Source organism: Mesoplodon mirus (assembly GCF_964341445.2).
Source record: "Mesoplodon mirus genome assembly, chromosome: 10".
In the NCBI taxonomy this organism is placed as follows: Eukaryota; Metazoa; Chordata; class Mammalia; order Artiodactyla; family Ziphiidae; genus Mesoplodon; species Mesoplodon mirus.
Window position 1 is genome coordinate 96,973,365 of NC_138986.1, and position 27,133 is coordinate 97,000,497.

General features: G+C 40.2%; 1 long non-coding RNA gene across 1 annotated transcript in view; it reads left to right on the forward strand.

Annotated features, from left to right (window-relative positions):
- Positions 1-16,085, forward strand: part of LOC309810989 — a 126,103-nt gene extending 110,018 nt beyond the window's left edge. The window contains exon 3 of the long non-coding RNA XR_014295088.1: positions 15,694-16,085. This is a non-coding gene — a long non-coding RNA (uncharacterized lncRNA). The remainder of the gene's footprint in view (positions 1-15,693) is intronic.
- Positions 16,086-27,133: the final 11,048 nt, after the last annotated feature.

Genomic DNA, 27,133 nt, shown 5'->3' on the forward strand with positions numbered 1-27,133 from the left:
GGCTTCCCTGGTGGTGCAGTGGTTGAGAGTCCGCCTGCCGATGCAGGGGAGGCGGGTTCGTGTCCCGGTCTGGGAAGATCCCACATGCCGTGGAGCGGCTGGGCCCGTGAGCCATGGCCGCTGAGCCTGTGTGTCCGGAGCCTGTGCTCTGCAACGGGAGAGACCACAACAGTGAGAGGCCCGCGTACCGCAAAAAAAAAAAAAAAAAAAAAAAAGAAAAAAAAGAAAAAGAAAAGAGTGCTAATTATGAGGTCAGGGAGGAGGTCAAAAAGTGAGTGGTAAGGAATGAGAGGCAAATAATGCAGGCTGAACTATCCTGAAAGGAAACAGTGAGATCATTAATAAATAGCATAAGAAGTTAGCAGAGCTTTTCGTTTTTGTGTTAGTGGTTGTTGATGTTGCTGTTGTTTGATTTTGCCTCTTGTTTTTAAGTATGAAGGAGATTTGAGCCCCTATAGAGGTTGTGAAGGAAAATCAATTAAAGGATGATAAAAATCAGAGTTGGGGGGCGGGGGGAGAGAGAACATGGCTTATGGAACAAATGTCCAAAGAAGATCAGAGGACATGGGCTAGAGACAGTAAGTCCTCAGAAAGGAAAAGTGAGACTTATTCTAAGAGAAGGAGAAAAGAGACTTTTTAACAGGAGAATCAATAGATTTTTGGAACATAAATCTTGAGCTGGATACAGAAATTCTGAGCTGAAAAATTTTGCTGGCCTTGACCTCTCAGGAGACAAGAGGGTGGGAGATTGTGCAGAGTGGAGGTTGGATGATTAAACAGGGTGGGAAATGTTTAGGAAGAACTGCCTTGGAAATACATTTAGGAGACACAATACAGAGTTATGAGCCCTGAGGGTCCCAGGTGATGGCAGAGGGCTCTGTGAATTTGAGGAGGCCCAATCACTGTGGTTTCTGACTTCCTCCATCAACAGCTGGGGGATTTGTTAGACAGGTACCAGCAAAGGTCACAGAGTGAGGAACTTCAGATCATCAGTGAGAAAAACCCAGTTGGTAACAAGCAAGAGCTAGAATTGCTTATAAATTAACTTTCATAATTAGTTGCTTAGCAACTGCCTCTCCCACTTAAGCATAAGCCCCATGAGGGCAGGGCACAGTGACCAACAGTCAGAGATGGCCCTCAATAAATAGTTGCGGAAGCATAGAAGAGAGAAAAGGAAGGAAGAAGGAGAAGGGAGGGAGAAAATAAGAGAGGCCAGTAGGACTTTTAGAGCTTTTGTTTAGAACCAGTGATTATGTTATCCTTCATGTTGTTTGAAAGGGTGTTCCTCCTTATCAAAGGATAAACACCCACCACACATTTAGAGTACAAATTAATGCTGTGGACTGTTTTGCAATCTTTCCTTTACTTCAGAAGGTGTTAAAAGCATGTCAATTGTATATTAACTAGAGAAAAATCATATAAGGCAGTCAATAAAGTGTCCAGAAAGTTTTCATTCTTAAGAGGATGTGAGGTCTGTTTCTGACAGGAACATCAGATTAATCAAGAAGTCTGTTGGTGAAAATGATAAGAAAAATGGCACAATTTGCTATCATTACCAAGATGTTCAAAAATAAATCTAGCTCACCAGATCTTTGAGAAATGTCTGATAGCTATGAAAGCAATCTCAAGTACTGGAGAAAATGTATTCCTGCCTATCAAATATGTTCTCAGATCATTCTTGAGAGGAAGATGGTGTTAGTTATTCAAATGACAGACCAGCTGCATAAAGAGACAGTTCAGTGAGTGATTTTTTTAATGTCCTTTAGTCAAGTTTGTGACAATAAAAGAGAAATTTTAAAGCAATCAGAAGTTATATCAATATTCAAAGACTTGTCCAGGCCAGAAGGGGTCCTAGTTAATGGGAAAGGGGTCTAAGAATAACTATAATCACAGGAGCAGGGTCATAAAGGGGGACCTCAGAGTTTTATTGGGTGCCTGCATTTCCCAAGGTTAACATCTTCCAGAATTTTCTGAGAGCCAAATGATACTTCTTTTGATTTATCCCCTAGTTTTAGAGTCTGCCTGGAAGGATCTATGGCATCTACAACTCTAATGGGTAGTTTTGAGCCATCTCATCCGTGATTTGATGCTAACAGATGCAAGAAAAATAATGCAGACAATCATTGGTGACTTAGAAAACACCAACAGGCTCAAGTTCCTAGTTCCTAGTTTAAGGGATTCAGAAACAACCTTAGCCTCCCTCATCATCTTGTCCCTTCCACCACTGGACACCTTCATCCAATCTGGCCAGAATTAAAATATAGATGCTCTGCCAAGCACTCTATTCACGGTTGAACTGAGGCTATGGTGACAAAAGGGTGACCCCTAAATGCCTGCTATGCTGTGTGAGTCACATCCCTACTTACCTAACAGAGTGCTCATCTGATAACACCCTGCCCCTGAGCTCTCCCTATGTGATCACTTCCCAATTCATTCTGATACCTTCCTGGGATCCTAGCTCCCCTGAAAGGCCTGTGGTCCTGCATGTATCTTTCCAAGACTGCTTCTTAGGGAGTAAAGATCTGAGGCTAAACACCAGCTAAGTGTCTGCGTTACGCATTGCCTACCTGGACTGCCCCCACTTAGCTCAATGTCTGGCACAAAGCAGCTACCTAATAAATATTGGTTGAATTGAAGCATGACTTGCTCTGGGTTCCCCGGCACTGACTCCAACCATTTGCCTGAAGAGTATCTGAGAACTACATCTTCCCATTCTCTCTCTGTGCTATTTCTTGCTTGCCCAGCTGCAGCTCCAGTGTGGAGGGCCTAGTGTCAGGTTTTAATCATCTGGCTGTCACATCCTACTTTAAGTAACAGGCAGATCTGGCTAATAATTTCCAAAATATGACAAGGACAGTCTACTCCTGCATCCAGTGCCTCTTACAGATGCCTTACCAGTGACAAAGCATGTATTTTGAACCTGATTTCCTGTCAACTCAAGTTTTATGTGATGCTCCTTAAACAGTTAAGCCCTGGGTATCTTGCCATATTATATACAGAATTTGCTTTCTCTAGTGTGGTACACAGTCTCACAAACAATGCATATGACAATGCATGTAACATATTTTGGTATTGACCTACATTCTGCCCTCTTCTAAAATTATCTACTTAAAATGTACCAGGCTGTTCCAGGACATTCTGAAACTTTATCAAGTAGAAACAAATCGTTATTGCTTGGCAAGAGAAATTGTAGTCAACCTTGAGAAAAGGATGCTTAAAAGAAAATATTCAGTGACTGATCCTTGCATCAAGTAAAAATTTAAGAGAACATATGTGAGAATGATATCTGCCCACCTACAGAATGGAGTATGTATCAAAATGCTTTTATTATTTCACAAATGTAAGAACATTAAGATGTAATTATTATCAGATGTTTATATATGCATTATATGCGTCATATATGCATAGGAAGTTAAACTCGTGTCTTCCATCTTCTCTGTCAAAAACAATCTTCAGCCTGAAAAGGTCAGAAGAAATAATGATAAGAGTGAATTAAGACCAAGATAAGTGTAGAAATTATAAGAACTTAAGTCTCATGATCTGGACAAAATACATATGAATATTTGGAGGGGGCAGAGGAAAGGCTTGGAGGATGCAAATGAGTTCTCTGAATTGAATCCTTGAATAGCCAGAAACCACAGAAGAGAATTGTGGTTCCCATTTCCAAAGAGAAGAGTCAGATTCCACAAAGCATAAACCGAAAGATTTGACAGGGGTTTGGGGCAAGATTCTTGACTGAATTATTAAAAGCTTGGTTTGAGTTGACTTAGAAAGTCAAGTTCAAAATGAAAAGAAAGTAGGGATAATAAGAAATAAATCATCCCAGATTAAACTAATTGTTGGTAGAGCTACTAAACTGGCAAAGAAGAAGGATATAAAACGGCATATCTTGATTGCAGCAAGATGTTAGACAATGTCTTTCATAGTATTTTGTCTTGTATTCAAAACAGAGAATTATAAATTGGATCAAGGAAGTTAGGTGCATTTAAAACAGGTTGAAAAACAGCAGTAAAGAAAGTCAGTGTCAACGTAAAAGGAATTTCAAGAGTGTCTATTGTAAATATCTCATTCAATGCTTTTACCAGTGTTTTGAATAAGCACTCCCAGCAACTCTAGGAGGTTCTAAGTTGAAACAGATAACAAATACCCGCATGATGGAAACAGGACATAAAAGATCTCAATTGGCTTAAGTAATGAGCCAAATCAAAATGAAACTTAAAATAAATAAAGAGCTTTTTACATGGATTGGAAAGACCAGGATATTATTCGAGAGAAGGGAAAGAAAGAATACAGAACGAGGAACAAAAAGCAGGGAGCTTTGGTGAAAGAACCATGTGTCATCTTCCCAGGGCTGCCACAGCAATGTACCAAGAACTGAGTGACTTAGAATGAGAGAAATTTGTTGGCTCACAGTTCCAGACACCAGAAATCGGAAATCAAGGTGTTGGCAGGGCCATGCTCTCTCTATGGCTCTAAGGGAGAATTCTTCCTCGCCTCTCCTGGCTTCTGGAGTTTGCCCAAAATCCTTGGTGTTCCTTGGCTTGTTGATGCATCATTCCAGCCACGGAGCCATCTCCTCCCTGCACCTTCACAGCACCTTCCCTCTGTGCGTGTCTGTCTCTGTGTCCTAATGTCCCCTTTCATAAGGACACCAGTCACGTTGGACTAGGGCCTTCCCTAAAGACCTCATTTTACTTAGTTACCTCTGTAAAACCCTGTCTCCAAACAAGGCCACCTTCTGAGGTACTAGGGGTTAAGACTTCAATCTATCTTTTGCGGAGGATGCAATTCACCCTATAACAAACTACTCCATGGGAGGTGGCAGGAAGTTGCCCCACATGAAAAGCATGACTGCACAGATCAGGAATAAGGGGAGAGCTGGGCCTCTCTGGTCAGCATACACCTGGGGAACTGCCGTCAGTTCTGGGCCTTTTTTTTTTTTTCGGCGTATAGTTGATTTACAATGTTGTGCTAGTTTCGGGTGTACAGCAACGTGATTCAGCTATACAGGTACATATACACACTACTGTATATAAAATAGATAATTAACAAGGACCTACTGTATAGCACAGGGAACAGTACTCAGTATTCTGTAATAACCTATATGGGAAAAGAATCTGAGAAAGAATAGATATATGTATAAGTTCTGGGCCTTTAATAGGCAGTTGGAATGATGAGGGAACTTGAAACCAAATTATTGGACAGTGGTTTGGAGGAAATGGGATTGTTTTAGCCTGAGGAAGAACAGGCACGGGGGAAATGAAAGCCACTTTCAAATACATGATCAGTTGGCTGAAGCAGAGCTAGAGTTGTTTTTTATGGCTCTGAACCCAGAATTATATTACTGAGAGAGACTGATTCAACTGGATCGAAAAGAAGATTTTAAAAGGTAGTGTGTCCTGAGGCAGTTGGAATTTCATAGAAATACTGAGCTCCCTATCTTTGGACATCTTCAAGCAAAGACTGAACACAGAGGGAGGGTGTTTAAAGGGAATGGAAGCATTGGAAATTAGCTTGGAACATAAGTCTTCTAACCTTGAGATTCAAGAATTCTATGAAAGGAGTTCTTCTTTTAACTGAAGACTATTGATATCCCATAATATTTTATAAGGAGATGGTACATGCTAACCAAAATCTAGGATTGTTTTATATTAAGGAAAATCTGAAGGAAGGAAAAATGAAAAGGATCACATATTTTAAGCACACAAATAAAAAATAGATGGTCTAAATAAACGTAAAATATACCCAATAAGAATACAAGAAAACCATAAAATCAAATAAGGGAAAGCAAAAACCTTACCCAAGTCACAGGCATTTTACAGTAAAAGTAGCATTTTGACTTTTATAGAAGTAATATGAAAGATGAAATCTAGAAAATGCCATCAGGACCAACTTTTTCCCCCCTAATAACCAGAAGCAGAAAGGAAACAGGAAGAACAGGTACTATCTGGTGAAGTGAACTGACTTCTCAGAAAGAGGTTGGGAGGAAGAGATCAGTGAAGAAGCCAATGGAAGGAGACCACCTGGGCACTGGAAAGGGCAGCAGGCTTGGAAGGAAGTTTCAAGACAGCTGATCTTGGCTCAGCTGACAACCAGCTGCACAAGGTCACACGAAATACTTCCCTGCTTCTCGCTTTGCTCTGTTACTTTAAAAAGAAAAGAATCAGGGCTTCCCTGGTGGTGCAGCGGTTGAGAGTCTGCCTGCCGATGCAGAGGACCCAGGTTCGTGCCCTGGTCCGGGAAGATCCCACATGCCACGGAGCGGCTGGGCCCGTGAGCCATGGCCGCTGGGCCTGCGCGTCCGGAGCCTGTGCTCTGCAACAGGAGAGGCCACAGCAGTGAGAGGTCCGCGTACAGCAAAAAAAAAAAAAAGAAAAAAAAAGAAAAGAATCAGATGATGTTTTAACAATCCCATCCAACTGTAAAACTGTGACTCTTATGAATGTCCACAGGTAGGGAGTGAGGAAATACTTGAACACAATAAAGGCATAAAAATGTTGAACTTATAAAAAACCAAAAGTAAGGGGCTTCTCTGGTGGCGCAGTGGTTGAGAGTCCGCCTGCCGATGCAGGGGACACGGGTTCGTGCCCCGGTCCGGGAAGATCCCACATGCCGCAGAGCGGCTGGGCCCGTGAGCCATGGCCGCTGAGCCTGTGCGTCCAGATCCTGTGCTCTGCAACGGGAGAGGCCACAACAGTGAGAGGCCCGCATACCACAAAAAAAAAAAAAAAATGGTAAGAAATGACCAGTGTAACTGTTTGAAAGACTAGAAGTAATGGATGCAAACAATAATAACAGGTACTACATGAAGGTGTGCTAATAAGCCACATGTCTACATACAAAGGTTGAGTTTCATTAAAAATAAAAGGAAAGTCATTAAGTAGTTAGCATATTAATTATTAACCATGAAGTGTTAGCTTTGTATTACCAGTGAAATTATGAGTACCTGGTAGGCAGCTATTTACAAATATTTCTGTAAACTCACTCACACTCAGTATATTACTTGGTACAATCTGAGATGTAATAGACCCCTAAGCTTGAGGCTATGTGTCTGGCTTCCAAGTCCAATAATGTCACCTTCTAGGCAACATGATTGAGGATTAAGTTCTCAGGTATTTTTTCTGCAGTAGCAATTTCATTAAAATTCTTCACCGTATTCAACTCAATTACTATAAACCATGCCAGATTATTTTCAAATAACGAAAGAAGTACATATGAACCAGCATTTATTTACAATACAGAATAATACACACAATAAAACAAGAAGATTCAACATACAGAAAAAGGCTTAAGGAGGCAGGGATGCCTGAGTAGGATTTTGAAGGATAAGTAGGAGTTTATTCAATACAAAAATGGAGAAACATCCCGAGCATTCCAAGGCATAGAAGCAAGAAGCAAAATGAAAGATTTGGGAAATTACAATTGGTTAAGTATTTCTGAAACAAAGGGCTAAGGGCGGACAATAGCAAGAGGTGAAACAGAGGAGGAGACAACTAGCTCACAAAGGGCTTTCTGTGTCATTCTAGTAATGAAGGTCTTTTCTTATGGGCAATGAAAATCCTCTGAGAGATTTTGAGCCTTTAAGTGATACTCTCAAGTTGGCATTTCAGGGAGATAATCGCAGCTGCAGTGTGGAGGGGCAAATATGAACTGGAGAAGTGAGGAGACCGACAGGGAAAGAGATGGGAAGGAACTGAATTAAAGCCGTGGCAGAGGAGATGGGACAGAGAGGTTTTAAGTTGGGAAATGGTGGGATTTTTGTAACCAAGGAGACATTTCAGACCTGCCGTAGAGTCAGTCATGGAGAAAGACCACAAAAGGAACTACAGGTTTGAGGGTGGAAGGTCCTGTTTGGACCATATCGAGTTTGAGATGTTCTGAAGTCAAGTTAACCCACCTCTATATCATCTTTTTCCTCTCTAGCCCCTGCAGATTTAAAAACCTATTTTTAGAGAATAAAAAAATCTAAATATCTGGGTTCATTTATTAATTAAATGTCTCTAAGAAAATGAAAGGGATGTTTTCCCCCAGAGTAAAATCAAGCACCACATAATGCTCTAAGGAATTACACTGCCCTAATGCTGTAAAAGGTATCACCCAGTCAAAGACCAGTTAACCAAATGCTTTGTCCATAGAAAGGGATTGCACACGATACACCTGGGTCATCAAAATTTAAAGAATGGTTATGCAAAAGATACCGTTAATAGCGAATCTTCCAGGATTCAGACTCTTGAGGTACCTTAAATATATTCTTACGCAGCTCACTTAAAACAATGCATACATGTGTGGGAATGTTCTTGCTTTTGCTGGATGCCTCCTGCTCTGTGTAATGGTCTGCACTTAGTTGGGATAGAAGAATCCAAGGGGTGACAGCGTCTGTAAAAAGACAGGGGACAGTGGGCCAAGTTTGCATTCCTGTTTGGCAACGTAGGGCCAGACTCTTAGGACTGTGGTCAAGACAGCACTAAATTTAACTGATATTTAACATGTTGTAGTTGGGAAGGCCTCGGAGTTGCTCTTGTGTGTGTCAGTAAGCCCTAGGAGAAAAACAGACTGTGCAAATAGCATTTCCAAAAGTCGCAGAATGGCAGGCTGACACATTTGGGTAGCAATGGCCAATCCAAAGTTTTCTTGCATAATTAGTATATTTGGTAGTTCTTGAGAAAGGACATTTTCCATGAAGAACTTGCTTTGAAGGCAGAACTTTCACTGCCAGGTCTCCAGGGAGGATCATTTTTTCCAGCTCTCACTTTTGCTATCTATGACTCATCTCTCAAAGTTTAAGGGAAAACATTCTTAACAGAGGACCACATGAGTGTTCAAGATGGAACTTTCTGAGTGTCTCCAGATATCCCCTCTGGAGACTTTTGATCAGAGCTTCCCATAAGTTTGCTAAAGCTCCTGTGTGATGACCCCAGCTCTGGGCTCCATCCTGGAGATAGGGAGACGAGGTGAGCCATAGGGGCAGCTTGACATGCCTCCACATGACACGCCCGTGGTCCCTAAGGTCAGACACCCTGTCCTTCTTGAGAGGAAGCAATGATTTACTCTTGAGAGAGGAAGTTGGGATAGAGTTCTGGAAACTGTGGGGTGGGGAGCAGTAAGAGGAAGAAGGGAAGCTTCTCCAGATGCTTTAAGAAATTGCTATAAAATACCAAACAAGCTTCGGTGGCCTTTATAAGCCCCTGCAAAAATAACCCCCGCTCACTTGGCTAATGATGGAAATAAACGTCGTCCCAAAGAACAGGCTCTGATTGGCTCAGCCTCTTGAAGTTGAAAGGCACCTGGGGAAACAAACTGACCCTGTGATGCTGCAGCCATAAACTAGGGCATCATCTTTGACTTTTTGTTGCTACTGGTTAATCTCTCCTTCTTGTTTCTTACTGACACCTCAGGATTAAATTGATCAAAGCATGAGGTGGGTGGGATGGGAGTCCAGATAGTGGCAGCTAGTTTTCGTCTGGTTTGTTAAATATGACCCACACTTCTAGCCAGTGGACTCTGCTTCACTCCCTGAGCAGTACATTCTCGGGATCTCAGTTCAGTCCTTCTCAGTTGAGAATGATTCTCTTCACCAAGTGCAGGGAGAGAAGTAAGAGCTGTCTCCGGCAGGTGAGCATGTCAGAAGACACGCTGCATAAATTATATAGAAGGAAAATAATGGTTTCTCCTTTGGGGGTGAGGGGCTGCGATCCTCTGATTTTTTTTTAAACATTTTACTGTTCTATAAACAGTCTCCTATGGCCCTGGTTTTATTTTAATTACATGTATCCATCTTTATTTTTTTCTTCTCCCAAACCTGGGCAGTAATGCATTGCACATTTAAAAGAAACCACATAGAGAAAGAAACCACGTCCTTGGAATGAAATACCCTGAAAGAGCATCTACATGCTTCTTTATGACGCTACTAGTGATGTCGGCAGCTTCCATACACACAGGTTTAGAATTACTCTCAGCAACTGGGGAGCTTCAAGGGGATTTGCAGGAGCCAAAAGAAGGGAGGGGCCCCTGTCCTTCTTCTGTGGGGTCTGATAGGTTTCTGACCTATGACCTGTGAGCAAGGCAGCCTCCAGAAAAATCTTCTTGGAGTTCTGACTTACTTCCTACCAAAATATAAAAGATTAAAATGTCAAGTTTGTAAGTCATAAGAAGATGCATTTTCTTATTGGAGGAGATTCCAATTATGGGATGAAAGGCTCTGTCCCCTTGAGTTTAATTTTATGTATAAAAATGTATAAAATCAAATACATATGAATCCATACATACATACATGTACATATACTTGCTTTTATGCTACTTTTGTATTAAACTTTAAAGTCTTAACTCCTCAAAGGCAACCATAATAACTATTTGATGAACATTTTATTATTCAGATAAAAAATACAAATTTGAAATCAAAAAATTCTCTTAGTGTAATTCCTTTGGAATGGAATAGTGAGTGCACAGAAAGGCCTTCAATGATATTGGGGGCAAAATCCTTGGAGAACCACACCCCAGAGTGTTGCAGCTGATAAGTATGAGAAACCCAGAGAAGTAAAACCCTCCAAGGGAAACACAGTACCCATGGCCTAGGTTAGAGAAACTCTTTCTCCTCCCATGTGGCTCTGGAAGCACGTTCGGCTTTGTGTTTGACACTGCTGTACCTCTGGAGAGATGCCATTTCTAAGTGATAGCCACGGCCCTTCCACAGGAGACAGCCTATGTCTCCCAGACCACCGCAATTATGCCTCTCCTCCCCTGGCCTCTGCCCGCAGCGTGGGTCAACATGCCGCTACCCACTTAGAGCACTCGCCCGTTTAGAGTCTCAAGGGGATGGTCAATACCACATATGTGAATTTTGGGGAAACGCACTGGGGGGGAAAAACCCAGCATGATTCAGAAATAGCACACCAGTAAAACCCAATGTATAGTCAGGATTTTTCAAGAGTTCTATATACGTCAATGTTCCAGAAAAACAAAACTAATTTTTTAAGTATCAGAATGCTTTTACACAGGATTGATTTGATCAAATAAAACCTAAAGTACTTTATACTCTTCCTTGCCTTCTCCTTTTTTTTTTTTTTTTTTTTTTGCCATGCCATTCCCTGATCAGGAATTGAACCCAGGCCACAGCAGTGAAAGCCCAGAATCCTAACACTAGGCCACCAGGGAACTCCTGCTTTCTCAATTTTTGAACATAACTTTACCATTGTTAATAAAGTGGCATCATGATTTTCTACCATTGGTTAAAAACATTCCTGATCCAGTGTCACGTGCTTTCTCTTTGGCTCTCCTACCCCTGTCCTCATATACCCTTACACCCCTCACTTTGGGCCTGCAGCCTTTATTTGTGCATGTTTGTTGATTGAGTGAATGACTGACTCTCCCTAGTCCCTGTTTCCACAGGCCAGGCTCTCCCCATCTTTCCTGACCCAGCTGCACTAGGTGGGCCCCTGAATCCCATTTTCACTTGGCTACTGCAAATGATAGTTCCATAATTGACATTAATCTTTTTAATTTTCACTTTAACGTGTATCACTCATGATTATTTGTACAGTTATTTATGTGAATATAAGCTGTTAAGAGCAGTAGCCATATTTTATACACCTTAGTTTACTGTGGGGTTTTTTTGGTTTTTGTTTGTTTGTTTGGCTGCACTGTGCGGCATGTGGGATCTTTGTTCCCCCAGCAGGGATCGAACCCGGGCCCTTGGCAGTGAGAGTACAGTCCTAACCACTGAAAAATGGTACTGATGAACCTGGTTGCAGGGCAGGAATAAAGAGATAGACATAGAGAATGGACTTGAGGATGTGGGGTGGGAGGGTGAAGCTGGGGTGAAGTGAGAGTAGCATCAACATACATACACTACCGAATGTAGAATGGATGGCTGGTGGGAAGCAGCTGCACAGCACAGGGAGATCTGCTCTGTGCTTTGCGATGACCTAGAGGGGTGGGATAGGGAGGATGGGAGGGAGGCTCAAGATGGAGGGGACATGGGGACATGTGTATGCATATGGCCGATTTGCTGTGTTGTGCAACAGAAACTAACACAGTATTGTGAAGCAATTATACTCCAATAAAGATCTGTTAAAAAAAAAACAAACAGTGTCTGACTCAAAGAGATATTTTTACAAAAACACTTTTGAGGCATTTGTTGAATGAATTTGTAGAAAAGGTCCTGGCTGGCCAAAACTGAAATCCAGTACAGCTGGCAGGTGAAGCTAAGTGAACTGTCCCCCACTCCCAGCCCAAATTCCTTTGTCTGTCATACAATCACGGATCTAGGTAGGGGCTGAGAGTCCCCCTGAAAAAAAAAAAAAAAAAAACACTCTATATCATGCCCACAGTTGGAAACCCTGCCTTACTTCTAGTGCATGAACTAGAACCTAGCTCACAGCAGGTGTTCAATAAATAAACTAAATTCTGTGATCTAGCCAGGCCTATCTTAACTTTTCCTTTGCTTGTTTTCATGGAACATGTCACCTCATCTCAGAACAGGCTTTAGTCCACATCTCAGGAGGAGTCAGGATACTGGTGCATGCAAAGATGACCAAGGAGCTGAACCATGAAGCCTAAGAGAGACTGTGGCCCTTATGTCACCTCGTTCTCAGCAGCAGCTGCTGCATCTTGTTTCCTCAGGCTTCGGCTCAGAGGAGATAAAGACACTTGGGGAAGAGGACTCCCAGCTTTGCAGAGACAAGGGCAGCAATGCTGGAGAATCGCAGGCTTCCTCTACGCCTGGAATAGCCGTGGGGGCTGGAAATGATTCCCAGGGATCCTGGCCTCTCAGAAGACACCTCTCAGTGTGTCCCAGAAAATATACGGGTGAGATTTTCAAGGGAATGGAGTTCCTGCTTAAAAAGATGGCTGTCATTAGGTGGTAAAATTTGGTTTTACTGTTTAATGTGACATCGTTTTGCCCAAGGGTGAGTGTGGAACCATTGGGAAATGAATGAATGAATGATCATGACTAGTAAAATGGAATTCTTAGAAAATAGTGTTTTCCCCTGTAAGATGTCGAGTATTCTAGTGGATCCTAATGGAAAAAAATATATTTTTAAAAATTTTTATAGGAGTATAGTTGAGTTACCATGTTGTGTTAGTTAGTTCAGGTGTACAACAAAGTGAATCAGTTATACATATAACATAGCCACTCTTTTTTAGATTCTTTTCCCATACAGGTCATTACAGAATATTGAGTAGAGTTCCCTGTGCTATACAGTAGGTCCATACTAGTTATATATTTTATATGTAGTCGTGTGTATATATTAATCCCAATCTCCTAATTTATCCCTGCTCTCCTTTCCCCTTTGGTAACCATACATTTGTCTTCTACATCTGTGAGTCTGTTTACATTTTGTAAATAAGTTCATTTGTACCATTTTTATAGATTCTACATATAAGTGATATCATATGGTATTAGTCTTTCTGTGTCTGACTTCACTTAGTATGATAATCTCTAGGTCCATCCATTTGCAGCAAATGGCATTATTTCATTCTTTTTATGGCTGAGCAATATTCCATTGTATGGGTGTACTACGTCTTCTTTATCCATTCCTCTGCCAATGCACATTTAGGTTGTTTCCATGTCTTGACTATTGTAAATAGTGCTGCAGTGAACATTGGAGTGCATGTATCTTTTTGAATTCTGGTTTTCTCCAGATCTGTGCCCAGGAGTGGGATTGCTGGATCATATGGTAGCTCTATATTTAGTTTTTTAAGGAACCTCCATACTGTTCTCTGTAGTGGTTGTATCAATTTACATTCCCACCATTATTGTAAGAAGGGTTCCTTTTCTCCACACCCAAAAAATATTTTAAATTAAAGAATGTCAGAACTAATGGGGAACTTAGCAACTAACCAGTCTGAACCCCTGCTTTGCTGATGAGAGAACTTTGCAGTCCTATGGCCCAATGTTGTCTGAGATGGGACCAGCAGCCAGGCTTGCTGAGGGGTGGTAACCTTCTCCTTTTACCAGTAGAGACACTCCCTAAAGAATGATGTGGAAGCTAGTTCTGCTTGGAGCCCAGCTGGAGCCAGGAAACACCTCTGTACTGAAGAGAACCAGGCTCTGAGCCCTTGTGTTCAGTTCAAACAAGTCAGGCAGTAACGGCTCCAACTAATGAACAGCCAACTATTTTCCATTCCCATTAAGAGAAAGTTAAACCTATACAATGTCTCAAAAATTTCATCTTTAATAAAAGCCACAGCAAAGAGCATACTCCTTTGAACCATCACTTCTCAAAGCAACATGACTTTGAATTGCATGGACTCTGAGAGGAATTTATTTCCATGGTTGTTTTTAATTTAGGGGGAAAAAGAAAAGGAAAAGAGAGACAAAAGAAGGTACATGGATAGCAACAGAATAAGGTTAAGTGTATCTAGAAATTTTTATTCAGCAGCTGAAATCCTGCTTAGAAATCCTGCTTACAGTGTCTGTTTAGTGGTAGGGCTATTCAGCCTCTCATCCATTCAACAAATATTTATTAAGGGCCAACACCCTGTCAAGAGTCATGCTGGAGATAGAGAAATCACAAGGACCTAATAGATCTAAGTGCAGGGCATCTGGAGGTGGAAAGCACAGAGGACTTCCCTGAGGTGACAGACAATAGTTTACTGCATGCCACCTGGAGGGGGACTACATGACAGATGGAGGCAAGAGAGTAGTGTTCCAGGAACAGAAAGCCACTCGGTGAGCCTGTAGGGCTGAGTGTGGGAAGAGGGTGCAGTGACAAAGCAGGCTGGAGGGAAAGGAAAGGCCATCTTAGGAGTTTAGCTGTATCTCAAATGTGATGGGAGCTATTGGAAATATCAAGAATGTGTCACATGAGCTGATCCACATTTAGAAAATAGTCAATCCGCAATAGCTCTTAAACATAAGAGATGCCCAGTTAAAACTCAGAGATACTGCTTTTCACCTGTCAAATGAGCAAAAAGCAAAATTTTGAGCACAGTAGAGAATCGGGCATTTTACCCTTATTTCTGGCCGGAGTAATAACGATTCAGCAACATATATTAAAATTACAAACACATCTACCTTGGACCCAGCAATTCCAATTCTCAGAATCTATCCTGCAGTTACTGTCACACCAGTATGGAGTGATATATTCATATTCATTCATTGCAGCATTGTTTGTAAGAGCAAACTATCAAAAACTAGTAAATGTCCATTAAAAGCAGGCTGGCTAAATACATTTTATTAGCTCGATATGATGGACACCTTGCCCTTTAAAATAAATAAATAAGTAAACTTCCTTATATGGAAAGGTTACCAAGGTACATTGCATATTTAAAAAGGAAGTATAAAACAGTGTGCCTGGCATAACATATTTATGTGGAAGGAGATATTAAAAGATATATTAATATGTTTTATTGAATATATATGCAGTATCTCTGGAATAACACAGAGTAAATTCCTTCCCATGATTGTGTGAAAGGAAACTGGGTAGCTGGAGGTGGGGCTAGGAGGGGTCGTTTCCAATGAATGCCATCTTCCATGACTTGGCCCAAAGAGTTTCATGAAGTGATGTGGGCAGAACCCAAAGTGTAGTTGAGGATGGGATGCATGAGCAGTGATGGACATGAAACCACTTTCAAGACGTCGGTTGTGGAAGGGGAGAGCGATAGGGCAGGGTGGGGGTAAAGGAGCAATGTCAGATCAAGAAAAATGTCTTTTGAACTGGGAAACAGACTTGAGCTTGTTTTCAAATACAGACACAGAGACAAAAGGATGAAAATTTTAAAGACGGAGATATTGATGAAGTGAGACAAGGGTGGAAATGAAAATATTGCTGATTTCCAAAGAAGACTTAAAACTGTAAGTCCAAGGATTATATCTTTTGTTTTTTTCTCTACTTTCCTATCTACCTTCTTTTGCCTTTAAAACAGTTTTTTGAGCATGAGTTCCCCGTTCTCCTTGCTTGGCCCTGCAGTAAACCTTTCTCTGCTCAACAAAACAAAACAAAAAACAAAACAAAACAAAAAACAAAACAAAACAAAAAACAAAACAAAACAAAAAACAGTGGTTTGTACCAAGCAGGGCTCATTAAATGTTTATTTACCATCTGATGTCACGTTGCCTGAGCTCATATTGTGAAGTATCTCCCTTCACGGAACATCAGCTGCAAGATCAAAGCAGCATGCACCTACCTTAGAAAGTGTGGGCAGGCATCCTACCAGCACTACATTCCTCCCTGTCCCTGGAAGAGTAAAGAGTGTGGTCCCCCCCTCCCCCTCCCTGGCCTCCACCATCAGCTCTGCCTAGAGCTCCTGGCTGCAGATGAATCCCACACCAAGGGCTGTGCGTCCAGCGGGTCCAGACCCACACTCAGTGTAAAAGCCAGGACCCAGCCCCACAAATTCCTTCCTAAGTTTTCAGTGTTTTCTATGTCCCAGCGTTCCCACCCCCCTTTCTGGCATTTTCCAAGTGAAAAATTTGACTCCCACTCCCCCTAGTGACAGCCCAGGAATTCTTTTCAATGACTAAACCACACCTCCTGGATAGCAAAGAGAAGAAGCCTGCCCTGGATGTGCACCTTTACCTCCCCAACCCCCAGTCCCACCCCCGACACATTTGCTGATGTTGTTTTCTGTGATTAGAAAGAAATAATTGGCCAGTTGAATATCTAGACATTAGCAGATTAGAGGGAATGAGTTTCAGTCAGTGTCATGAAATATCACCAGATCTTCCTGGTTTTGTGAGTCAAAAATATTAGAAGCAGGAAGACTCTGAATGTAAAAAGGAGAAAAGAGGAACACAGAATATGCCAGATGTGTCCAGGGCTGCACTGGTGACCCCGAAGCCAAAGAGGAACATAGAATATGCCAGATGTGTCCAGGGCTGCACTGGTGACCCCAAAGCCAAAGAGGAACATAGAATATGCTATATGTGTCCAGGGCTGCACTGGTGATCCCGAAGCCAAAGCAGGATGACCACTGCCACACAGGCTCAGTTTAAGAAGACAGAAACTCAAAAGGTTAATGCACTGAGGACATGTTAACCTGTGGGAGAGATGGCTTTAGGGGACAGTGAAAGCAGCGGTTAAATATTTGCTGCGCTGACCAGTGGAATATTAAACTTCCTTGTTCAGAACAACTCCCCATAAGCGGTTCTGAACCATTTGAAGGTCAGTTTGAGAACCAATGAATCTACACACTTTCTCTCCAGAATAATATATTTTCACATTTCAGAGTTATAGAAAATAAATTCATGGCTAATAAATGTAGAAACAGATGTTCAAACCCCACTTAAAAACTCAGGCCAAAGTAACGGGGATATACTGTTTTTTATCTGTCAATTTGGAAAAGATCAAACAGTTTCATAATGCTAAGTAGTATAGTCAAAGGCATGAAGAAACAGGCACTCTTGCACAATTGATGCAATATTAGCTGGTGCCATCTTTTGTGGAAGAGGCTCCATATGTTAAGCAACTCCCCAGGCCACAGCTTCATTTCCCATCTCCAAGCCTATGAGTCTTCAATGTATATCACCCACCCAGTTCAGACCTCTCTTTGAGCTTTAAACATGAGTAATCGACTGTCTTCACTTGACTGTCTCGAAGGTTCTGCAAATCTAACATGTGCAAGACAGAACTCAAAACCCCCCATAATCATGGCCCCCGATAGTGTTCCCTGCAGTGTATAGCACCCCCATTCATCTAGTTGTATTAGTCAGAAATCCCAGAGGCACCTGTGACATTTCCCTCTAAGTGCTTCTCTCCACTTCCATGTCACCACAACAGTTTATGTCGTCATCCTGTCTCACCTGGATGACTGTAATAATCTCCTAACTTGACTCTAACAACCGCTCTGTTCCACTGATGAGTTATCCTCATTGCAGTCAGAGTAACCCTTTCAAAACTTAAGTCGAATCATGCCAACCCCCCTGTTTAAAGTCCTGCAAATGCTTTTAAGATAAAGACAAAAATCTTAAATGCAGCCTACCCCATTCTCTCCTTCATTCTCACATGTCACCCTTCTTTCTCTTTCTTTAGAGCCACTTTTCTCTCCTACCACAGGGATGGATATATACATATATATTTCTTCTTTATCAAATTATCTTCTCCCTCTCTTCACCTAGTTTAGTGCCACTCAGGACATAATCACAAGTCCCTAAGGAAGGCATTCCTGTCACCCCAGTTCAGCTCAGTTTTCTTTTGTTATTTTGTATGTGAAATCATAGAGCCATGTCTTTTTTCTTTCTGGATTATAGCAATTTGTAATTATGCCCTAATCTATGTGATTGTTTTAGTTCTATCGTTTCCTGCTACTAGACTATAATCTTCATGACAGCTGGGACCTTGTCTTTCCCAAAGTGCACTGGTGTATCTTAAATAGCAAGAGGTAGGCACTGTGTGTCTGTGTGTGTGTGTGTGTGTGTGTGTGTGTGTGTTAGAAAATACGAGGAAGAAAATACACAAAAATTTTAACAGTGGTTATTTATAGGTAATGACTTGTGCATGACTTTTTTCCTTCCTTTATTTTCCTGTATTTTATATATTTTATATACTAGGTATGCATTTATTTATAACCAGATAAAAATCAATGTGTTATGTTATGAAAACCTAATCAACTGAATTTCAGGGGAAATACCTGTCAGCCACCTATGTTAAATATGTGTTTACCATAAAGACTTATCAGGAAAGGTAAGGAAAACTAACAGCATTAAAATGAGAGTCTAAAATGAAATTATAAAGTAACTAACCATGGGGTAAACAACAGAAGAAGTCTTTTCAAAAATCTGAATTAGCATCTTCAGAGACATTTGGGAATGTTATTTTTATCATAACAAACTACTATGTAAAAGAGAGCAATTAGAGAACAAGAAAGAGATTTATGTTATTAAAAATATATTTTCAAAAAGGCAGTGAAAGAACTACATAATAAAATACACACAGCTGAAGTCAGTGAGCTGAAAGATAAATCAAGGCAATCTCCCAAAAAGGAGGAAATTTAAAGCAATGGAAAATATGAGAGAGAAGTTAAAAGACATGGCATATGACCAAAAGGTGTCTGAGAAAGAGATTACAGGGACTGTGTAGAAGGAGGGGAAAAAAGAAAGAAAAGAAATGGTAGAAGGAAATTTCTCTGTGCTAGAGACAAAAACAGATCATCAAATATGAAAGAGCCACCAACAACCAAGTGGAGGAGAAGGGATTTCAAGAGATAAACCTAGATACATACTCTTAAAAAAATCAATTAATCAAAGATATAAAGAAAATCTTAAAGCTTCTAGTTGGGAATACAAATTATCTCAAAAAATAAGAATTTTCTGCAGAAATAAATAGAAAAGACAAAAATCCTTTCCCACGTGGAGCCCACATTCTAGTAAGAGGGAAGGAGATAAGGAACAAGGTAAATAAGTGAAATATTTAGACTGTTAGATAGCAATCCAGCAAGGATAGGGAATATCGCAGGGTTGCAAATTTAAGTAGTTTTATCAGGGCAGCCTCACTATGAAAGCAACATCTCAGTCAAGACCTGGAAGAGGTAAGGGATTAGCCATTCAGATGTCTGGGGTAGACCATTGGGGGGTGGGGGAGGGCGGTGCTCATCATGTGCAAAGGCCCTGAGGCAAGAGCATGCTCATTGTGCTCTAGGACCACCAAGGAGGCCATTGTGGCTGGAGTAGAGTAAACAAGGAGAAAATGTAATAGGAAACAAATTACATGGGACCTATTAGGCCATTGGTAAACATCAGTTTTTACTGAGTAAAATAGGAAGTTACTGAAGAGTTTCAGACAGAGGGGGTGAAGTGATCTATCACTTGAGCTGATGTACTGGAAATAAACTGAAGGGGGTGAAGGGAAGATTCAGGGAAACAAGAGATGTATGAGAGAGGGTCAGACCAGGGTGGTAGCAGAGGAGGGGGTGGAAAGGGTTCATGTTCTAGGTACACTGCGGAGGTAAAGCTAACAGGACTCAGGTGTGACTCCAACATTTTTGACCTGAGAAACTAGCAGATAGAACTGCCATTGCCTCAGATGAAGAAGGCTGAAAGCAACAGACATGGAGGAGAAGACCAAGATTTTAGTTTTGAACATGTTGGGTTTGAAATTAGATATACATGTGGAGTTATAGAGAAGGAAGTTGGATAAACAAGTCTGGCTTCAGAAGGGGATACAAGAGAGAGAAAGAGAGCTATTTATATATAATACATAAATATATATATAAACATACACATACATACATATGAATCATCAAGGTAGAAATGTTATTTAAAAACATGAGGCTGGATAAAGTTCCAAAGTGAGTAGAGATGGAAAAAAGGGAAGAGATCTAAGAACTGGGTTCTGGGATGTACTAACATTTAGAGGTCAGAGAGATGAGAAGAAAGGAGCAAACAAATCCGAGAAGTAGAAACCACAGAAATAGGCAGAAATTCAAGGGAGTATCATCACGTCATGGAAGCCAAAAAAAAGAACATGTTTCAGGGAAGAAACAGTGATCAAAACTGCTGACAGGACAAATAAGTTGACCACTGGATTTGGCAACATGAATGTAATTAGTGATCTAGATAAGAGTCTTCTGTGGAAACTTGGGAAGATATTGGCGGCAGTATTAGTCAATCTTTAGAGTTTTCTTACTATACAAGTAAGGAAGACATAGAGGGTAGCTGGAGGGGAAAGTGAGGTCAGGAAAGAATTTTTTGTTGTTATGAAATATAACATCCTCTTTGAAGGCTCATGGGAAGATCCAGTAGAGAGGGGGAAATTTTTTTATTAATTTTTATTGGAGTATAGTTGCTTTACAACGTTGTACAGCAAAGTGAATTAGCTATACGTATACATATATCTCAAGAGGGGGAAATTCAACTGATGAAGTAGGAATGAAAAGGGGAATTGCTGGAGCAGTGTGCTTGCATATGCAAAAGGGGATGGGGTTGGAGACAGAATGAGAGGAGCTGGGCTTGGCTTGGAGCAGGGAGAATTCAGATGAGATGTATAAAAGGAGCAAAGGTTACTTATGTGGATGGAGATGCAGGGAGTGAGTAGATGCAGTGATGGGAGCTTGTGGAAGTCTTCAGACTGCAATTTTCTCAGAACCATCTACTTGAGAATGAGGAGAGAAGTGAGGAAAAGAGGAAAGAGTCGCATGTATGTATGACTAAGGAAAGACCAAAGCTAGCAAGAAAACCAATATAACCTTGGTGCTTAAAATAATCTCCTTTAATGAACTCAACTGGGAAGGTGTTTGTTTAAAAACTTGCACTTCCTTTTCTGTGGGTTTAATCACACTACATGCTTCCAAAGTGACACATTACATATACGGTGATATAGTGATATATATAGTAATATATATATATATATATATATATATATATATATATATATATACACACACACACACAAATACATATATATAATTTAATATATACTAAATGTTATTTGCCAGTTTCAATGTTTAGAAACCATATATAGAAAATGAAAGGCAATATAATTACAGAATATAATGGAAATATTATAACCCTTGACAATGTAAAAACAGTATACTAAATAGAATCAGGACAAGGGAATGAGGTGGAAATGGAAATGGAAGTGTGCTAAAACTCTCCTCTGTGTGCAGTTAATAGGTGCTCTGTAGAATTTATATATTGAAATACAGCCCTAAAGACAAGTACCAGAAAAAAACTGCAAATAATAATATAACTAACACATTTAGGAAACAGAAGGAAAGATAGATGGGTTAACGGTCTTTTAATTTCTCATAAATCACTGGGTTAATAGATATAATTTAAAGTTGATAAACCAAGAAATTAAAGTATAATTTTAAACTAGAACAGTCAATTCCAAAAGAAGTAAAGAGCAATGTGACTACTTCTAGGGAACAGGATTAACTGGAGAGGAGGTGATGAGGGCAAGTTCTTTATATGGTTCAGGATCATTTGAGTTACCTGTGCATGTCTATACATGTCTTATTTTCAAAATGTTAAAAAAATTTAAGTAGTTTAAGAAGCTATGAAATCTATTTTTGAATCAAGTTTTACCTCCAAAAGATTATATAATTAAGCACTTGGTGAAGTCTAGCTCCTTTCAGAATAACTTCACAAGTGCTCACGTTAACGTGCTAGCTTTCATCAAATGCTGCTTTGAGTAACAACCATTTAAAAAAAAAGTCCTTGTTTACTCTAGAACCTTTGTTGAGGACATGGATTATTATAAGACTCAGCATTACTGAGTCTTATATAGAGTCACTATGTTACTGAGTCACTATGTAGAGTCCTTGAGTGAGTCTCTTTTAATCTCTGTGTGAAACAAAGCTTTGCGTCTGCTGAAGAACTGTTTTGTTTCCTCTTCTCTAAGACAACCGTTAATTGGTTACATTCACCTTTTTGACCAAGGGTTGAACTTAAAGCCCTAGCCCCTAGCAATTCTGTTACTCTGTAAGGGTGGCATATTTGTATGTTCCTTCCCCTTGGTCTTGGGTTTCTATTTTTGTATTATCATTTAATTTTATATATGTGTGATATAAATTGTGTGATGTAAAATCATTTGTAAATTGAGGTGAGGCATAAATAAGTAAATCAAGTTGGTTACATAGCAAAAAATACTATTTATGACAATTTATAAAATGTATAATCCTTCTACTTTCCCAAGCTGTCAAATCTTACTCAAGATCTCCTTTTCCTATCACCTTAGGGGTTCTATCCGCCAAATTGAGATGCATACCAGAATGTCCTCAAAGCTTCTCAAATAAACTGGGCAAAAGTTTCAAGGAGACAAGCAAAAGGAAAAGTTGAATACAATAATTGTAAATACCAAGTGTAAAGGAACATTTCCCAATAGTTAAAGGAGTCCGAAAATGGGAACGGGCTACCCTAAACCCAGAAGTTGGTCCTCTCGTGGGACTCTAGACAGCTCTCTGATGGAGACAAGGGAGAACATGCTCAGGTTCCCTCACCAGCAACACTGTCCAGTATCCTTGCCTCTGACCATCTCAGTGTCGGAAAATGTCACTGGATAATATTGCAAATGCTCAAGGTGGGAGACTTGATGCCTAAGCCTCTCCCTCACCCCTTCCTGATCCCCAAGTTGAAGGCAAACATCAGTCTCATTGCCTGTTAGCTCTGTCAGTCTTCAGCTGTCATGGAGAAAAGTCAGCTCCACCTAGAGCCTTGGTCTCTTAGGTGACACTTTCTTTTTGGCCTTCACCTGTTACATGGATTAGTAAGAAGATGTCTGCAAAGGACAAAGAGTGCTTAAACCAGCAGCACTATATGTAAAGAAATCTTAGGAAGCTACACAGAAAGTATGTACAACCTTAAAATTGGCACATGGTCCTCCATGAGCTCACCTCAATGTCCGATTCAGCTGCAGATCATGGACTTAATACCAATTCCAGCTGTTCTTCAAGCAAGTCCTGATAATCATCTAAGACTTATGACCACTGGAAAAATTTATAATCTTCTATCTTCATAAATTTCTGAATCATACACAGTACCCATTTTTCTGTTATTTTAGGGGTCATACTTAGTTAAGCAGACAGGGTTACTCAACGTTATAGATCAGAATCTTTTCTGAGGTTTTGAATGAATTGGGAAACACTCAAGGAAGAAATTTCAGAACACTTAAATCATTTAAGGAAGCATACAGAGCAATGCCATAAACGGTCATAGAACAGAGAGCAACTAGACCACCAGGGACTAATTCTCTGAGGGTGGAAACTGTAATGACTCGTTCAGACCAAAAGGGGTTCCAGAGTCTGATGTCCACAATACCCACTCAGAACTCGAATGCAACCCTGTCCTTGGGGAAGCCAAGGGAGGAAGAAAGACAAGCTCTGAGCCTGAGGGAGTGAGGGAAACTGAGGACTGAACTACTCATAAACTGACCATCAAACCCAGACACATCAAAACCTGTGATCAGACTGCATCAGAAAACTGCCATTTGTGAAACTGCATCCTTTTCCATGGTTTTTCCATTTTCATTTTCCTTAGTTCTATGTAGAAATGTCATGATAATAAATATCATATGATATCACTTATATGTGGGATTAAAAAAATGATACAAATGAATTTATTTACAAAACAGAAATCAACTCACAGATGTAGAAAACAAACTTATGGTTACCAAAGGGGAAGGGGAGATGGGATAAATTTGGAATTTGGGATTAACAGATACAGACTAATATATATATAAAATAGACAACAAGGATCTACTGTATAGCACAGGGAACTATATTCAATATCTTGTAATAACCTATAATGGAAAACAATCTGAAAAAGAATATATATGTATAGCTGAATCACTTTGCTATATACCTAAAACATTGTAAATCAACTATACTTCAACAAAAAAATAAAAATTTTAAAAAGTGTCATGACAAAAAACTCAAAAATTATTGACATTACTTAAATGATAAATTAGAAGGTGATTCTCCATTTTACAAAAGGATTCTTGGCTTCAGAAGAGAAAAAGTCATAGCATTCTCGAAATGGCTACGTCCCTTTTTACACCTAAAGTATGATATCATTTTGTATTAGTCAAGGTCCCAAAAGGAAACACCACAGTCAAATAATTTGCATAATTTATTATGCAAAATCTCTGTAACTCAAGGTTAGTTCATCTTTTTTTTTTTTAACATCTTTATTGGAGTATAATTGCTTTACAATGGTGTGTTAGTTTCTGCTGTATAACAAAGTGAATCAGCTATACATATACATATGTCCCCATATCTCTTCCCTCTTGCATCTCCCTCCCTCCCACCCTCCCTATCCCACCCCTCTAGGTGGTCACAAAGCACCGAGCTGATCTCCCTGTGCTATGTGGCTGCTTCCCACTAGCTATCTATTTTACATTTGGTAGTGTATATATATGTCCATGCCACTCTCTCACTTTGTCCCAGCTTACCCTTCCCCCTCCCTGTGTCCTTAAGTCATTCTCTACGTCAGTGTCTTTATTCCTGTCCTGCCCCTAGGTTCTTCATAACCTTTTTATTTTTAGATTCCATATATATGTGTTAGCATACAGTATTTGTTTTAGTTCATCATTAACTAAGGTCTTAACCTAAAATATGGTCAGTGCTGTGCTTGATGCTGGGGGAGATTCAGGAGTATAAGCTATTCCTTTCTTGAAGCAGCTTAAAGTTTAAGAAAGCTTAATGTTTTGTTAGAAAGACAAGACATGCCTGTGAAGTAACCTCAAGCACTAAAAACAGAATTTGTTCAAAATTTTGGGGTGTGTTCTGCAAAAGCTTTAGGTGACTGCAGGAGCAAGGACAGCTAAAATGGTCTAGGAAGACTTCATGGGAAAAGTAGGAAGTGTAAATTACTAGGAAGTGTAATAAGTGTAGGACAGGAAAATTTCCCCAGATGGAGAGAAGAAATGGAAAGTATGCAAACTGGGAACAGGTATAGAGGCCAAGAAGGTAGTCAGCAGATAGAAAAGGTAATTTCCAGAATGCAAGGCTTGTGCCTCTTTTTAAATGATGGGCCATATTTTAGATCTAAATAGATGGAAGCATTTTGAGGTGACAATCCCTTCCACCTCTGCTCACTCACATGGATCTCCCTCCAACAGTTCTGAAGACGGAGGGATGAAGATAGAAATTTATAAAGAAGTTAAAGGATAGCTACTGGTAGGAAGTAGGACAAGGCCTCCCCTGTTGACTACACAGATGCAAAAAGCAGCCTCCCTTTTCACCAGTTACATTGTCTTCCTTTTTTCCACTAGCAACCAAATCAACCCTGATGGCAGTTCACAGCAGGTTTCCTGGTGAACAGTTCATGAAGATTAACTTTAGAGGTTTTAAACTTGATTGAGTGTGAGTTGAAGAGACACTGGGTTTGAAAATCCATAAAATTGTTTTTCCATTACCCATGACATCAATTTAATACTGATTACAATTTAGTACCAAGGAATTTTTTTAAATCACATCATCAAAGCTGTCCCATTAAAAAACCCTCTGATGCTTCCCTGCCCTCAGTGCTCCCTGTAAAAATGTGAAGAAAACATTTTGACCTGGAAATCAGGAATACACAAGCCAAACCGATATGCATACCAAGGTAGGGCAACAATATAATTTTAGTCACTGTTTTCCTTTCTCCTTCCTTGACTCACTCACACACTTCTTTTTTTTTAAGTGGCTTTGCCAGTAAAGGGAAAGATGACCTAGAAATCATTTTGTGGTATTCCCAATTACTGACCTTCCTGAAAAAGGGAGGAGGTGGGAATACCACAAAATGCTTAAAGGAACACCTAATTCTGAAGGCATTTAGTCCTCCCCAAGCCAGAAGTTTCCCTGACTCATCGGGGTTAAGATCAAACCTCTATCTTCCTTTCCATAGCAGATGAAGTCACATAGGAAACTGGTTGGAACTAAACACCCAGATAGGATAAAAATTTTGATATTTTATGTAGCAAGGTAAGATCTTGAATATTAATGAATTCTTATGCTTTGTTTTCTATGCTGAAATCTGTATGGTTTTTGATTCCTGTAGTTCTCAACCTGGCTACACAAAAGAATCATCTGGCAACCTTTTTAAAAATGCTGACACCTGCACCTCACCCCAGACCAATTAAACTGGAATCTCTGAGGCTGGAGCCCAGATGCTGTTAGAGGCACAAGTTTTCCAGGTGATTCCAAGGTTTAATCAGTGGTAATTTACTGTGTCATCACAGATGCTCACTTGGCTTAAATGAGAATCACTTGGTCTGGGTTGGCGGGTGAAAATGAAAGTGTCCTTGTCTTGTGGCTGGAACAGAAAGCCAGGTGGAGTATTGGTAGAAGGATACCTGAGGTTGTGATTGGTCCCAGCAGAAAGGTAGAGACTCAGTCTAATTATAACCCTTGGACATCTGTACAATTTGAGACTGTCATGCCCCACCATTCTTTTTATATTTACTAGTTAGCATTCTATTCTCACAATCAGTTTTCCCATCTACGATACTTACCTAATTAGCTATTTGTTATCAGTATGACCTCAGAGATGCTTAATTTATTCAATAGGTTATAATCCACTGATGCTCAAATTGTCCTAGATTTGGCTCAAACTGGCTCCTGTGTCTTTGGGGACATGACCCCATCACTTTATTCTGACTTTCTTACTTTCAGTTACCACAAGATGTTCCAGATTCATCTTGAATCCTTCCTGCCCCAACCCTGGACTCAGCCATTCAGCCATTTCTCCAAGCCACCTATGTTCCTTTTAGTAGAA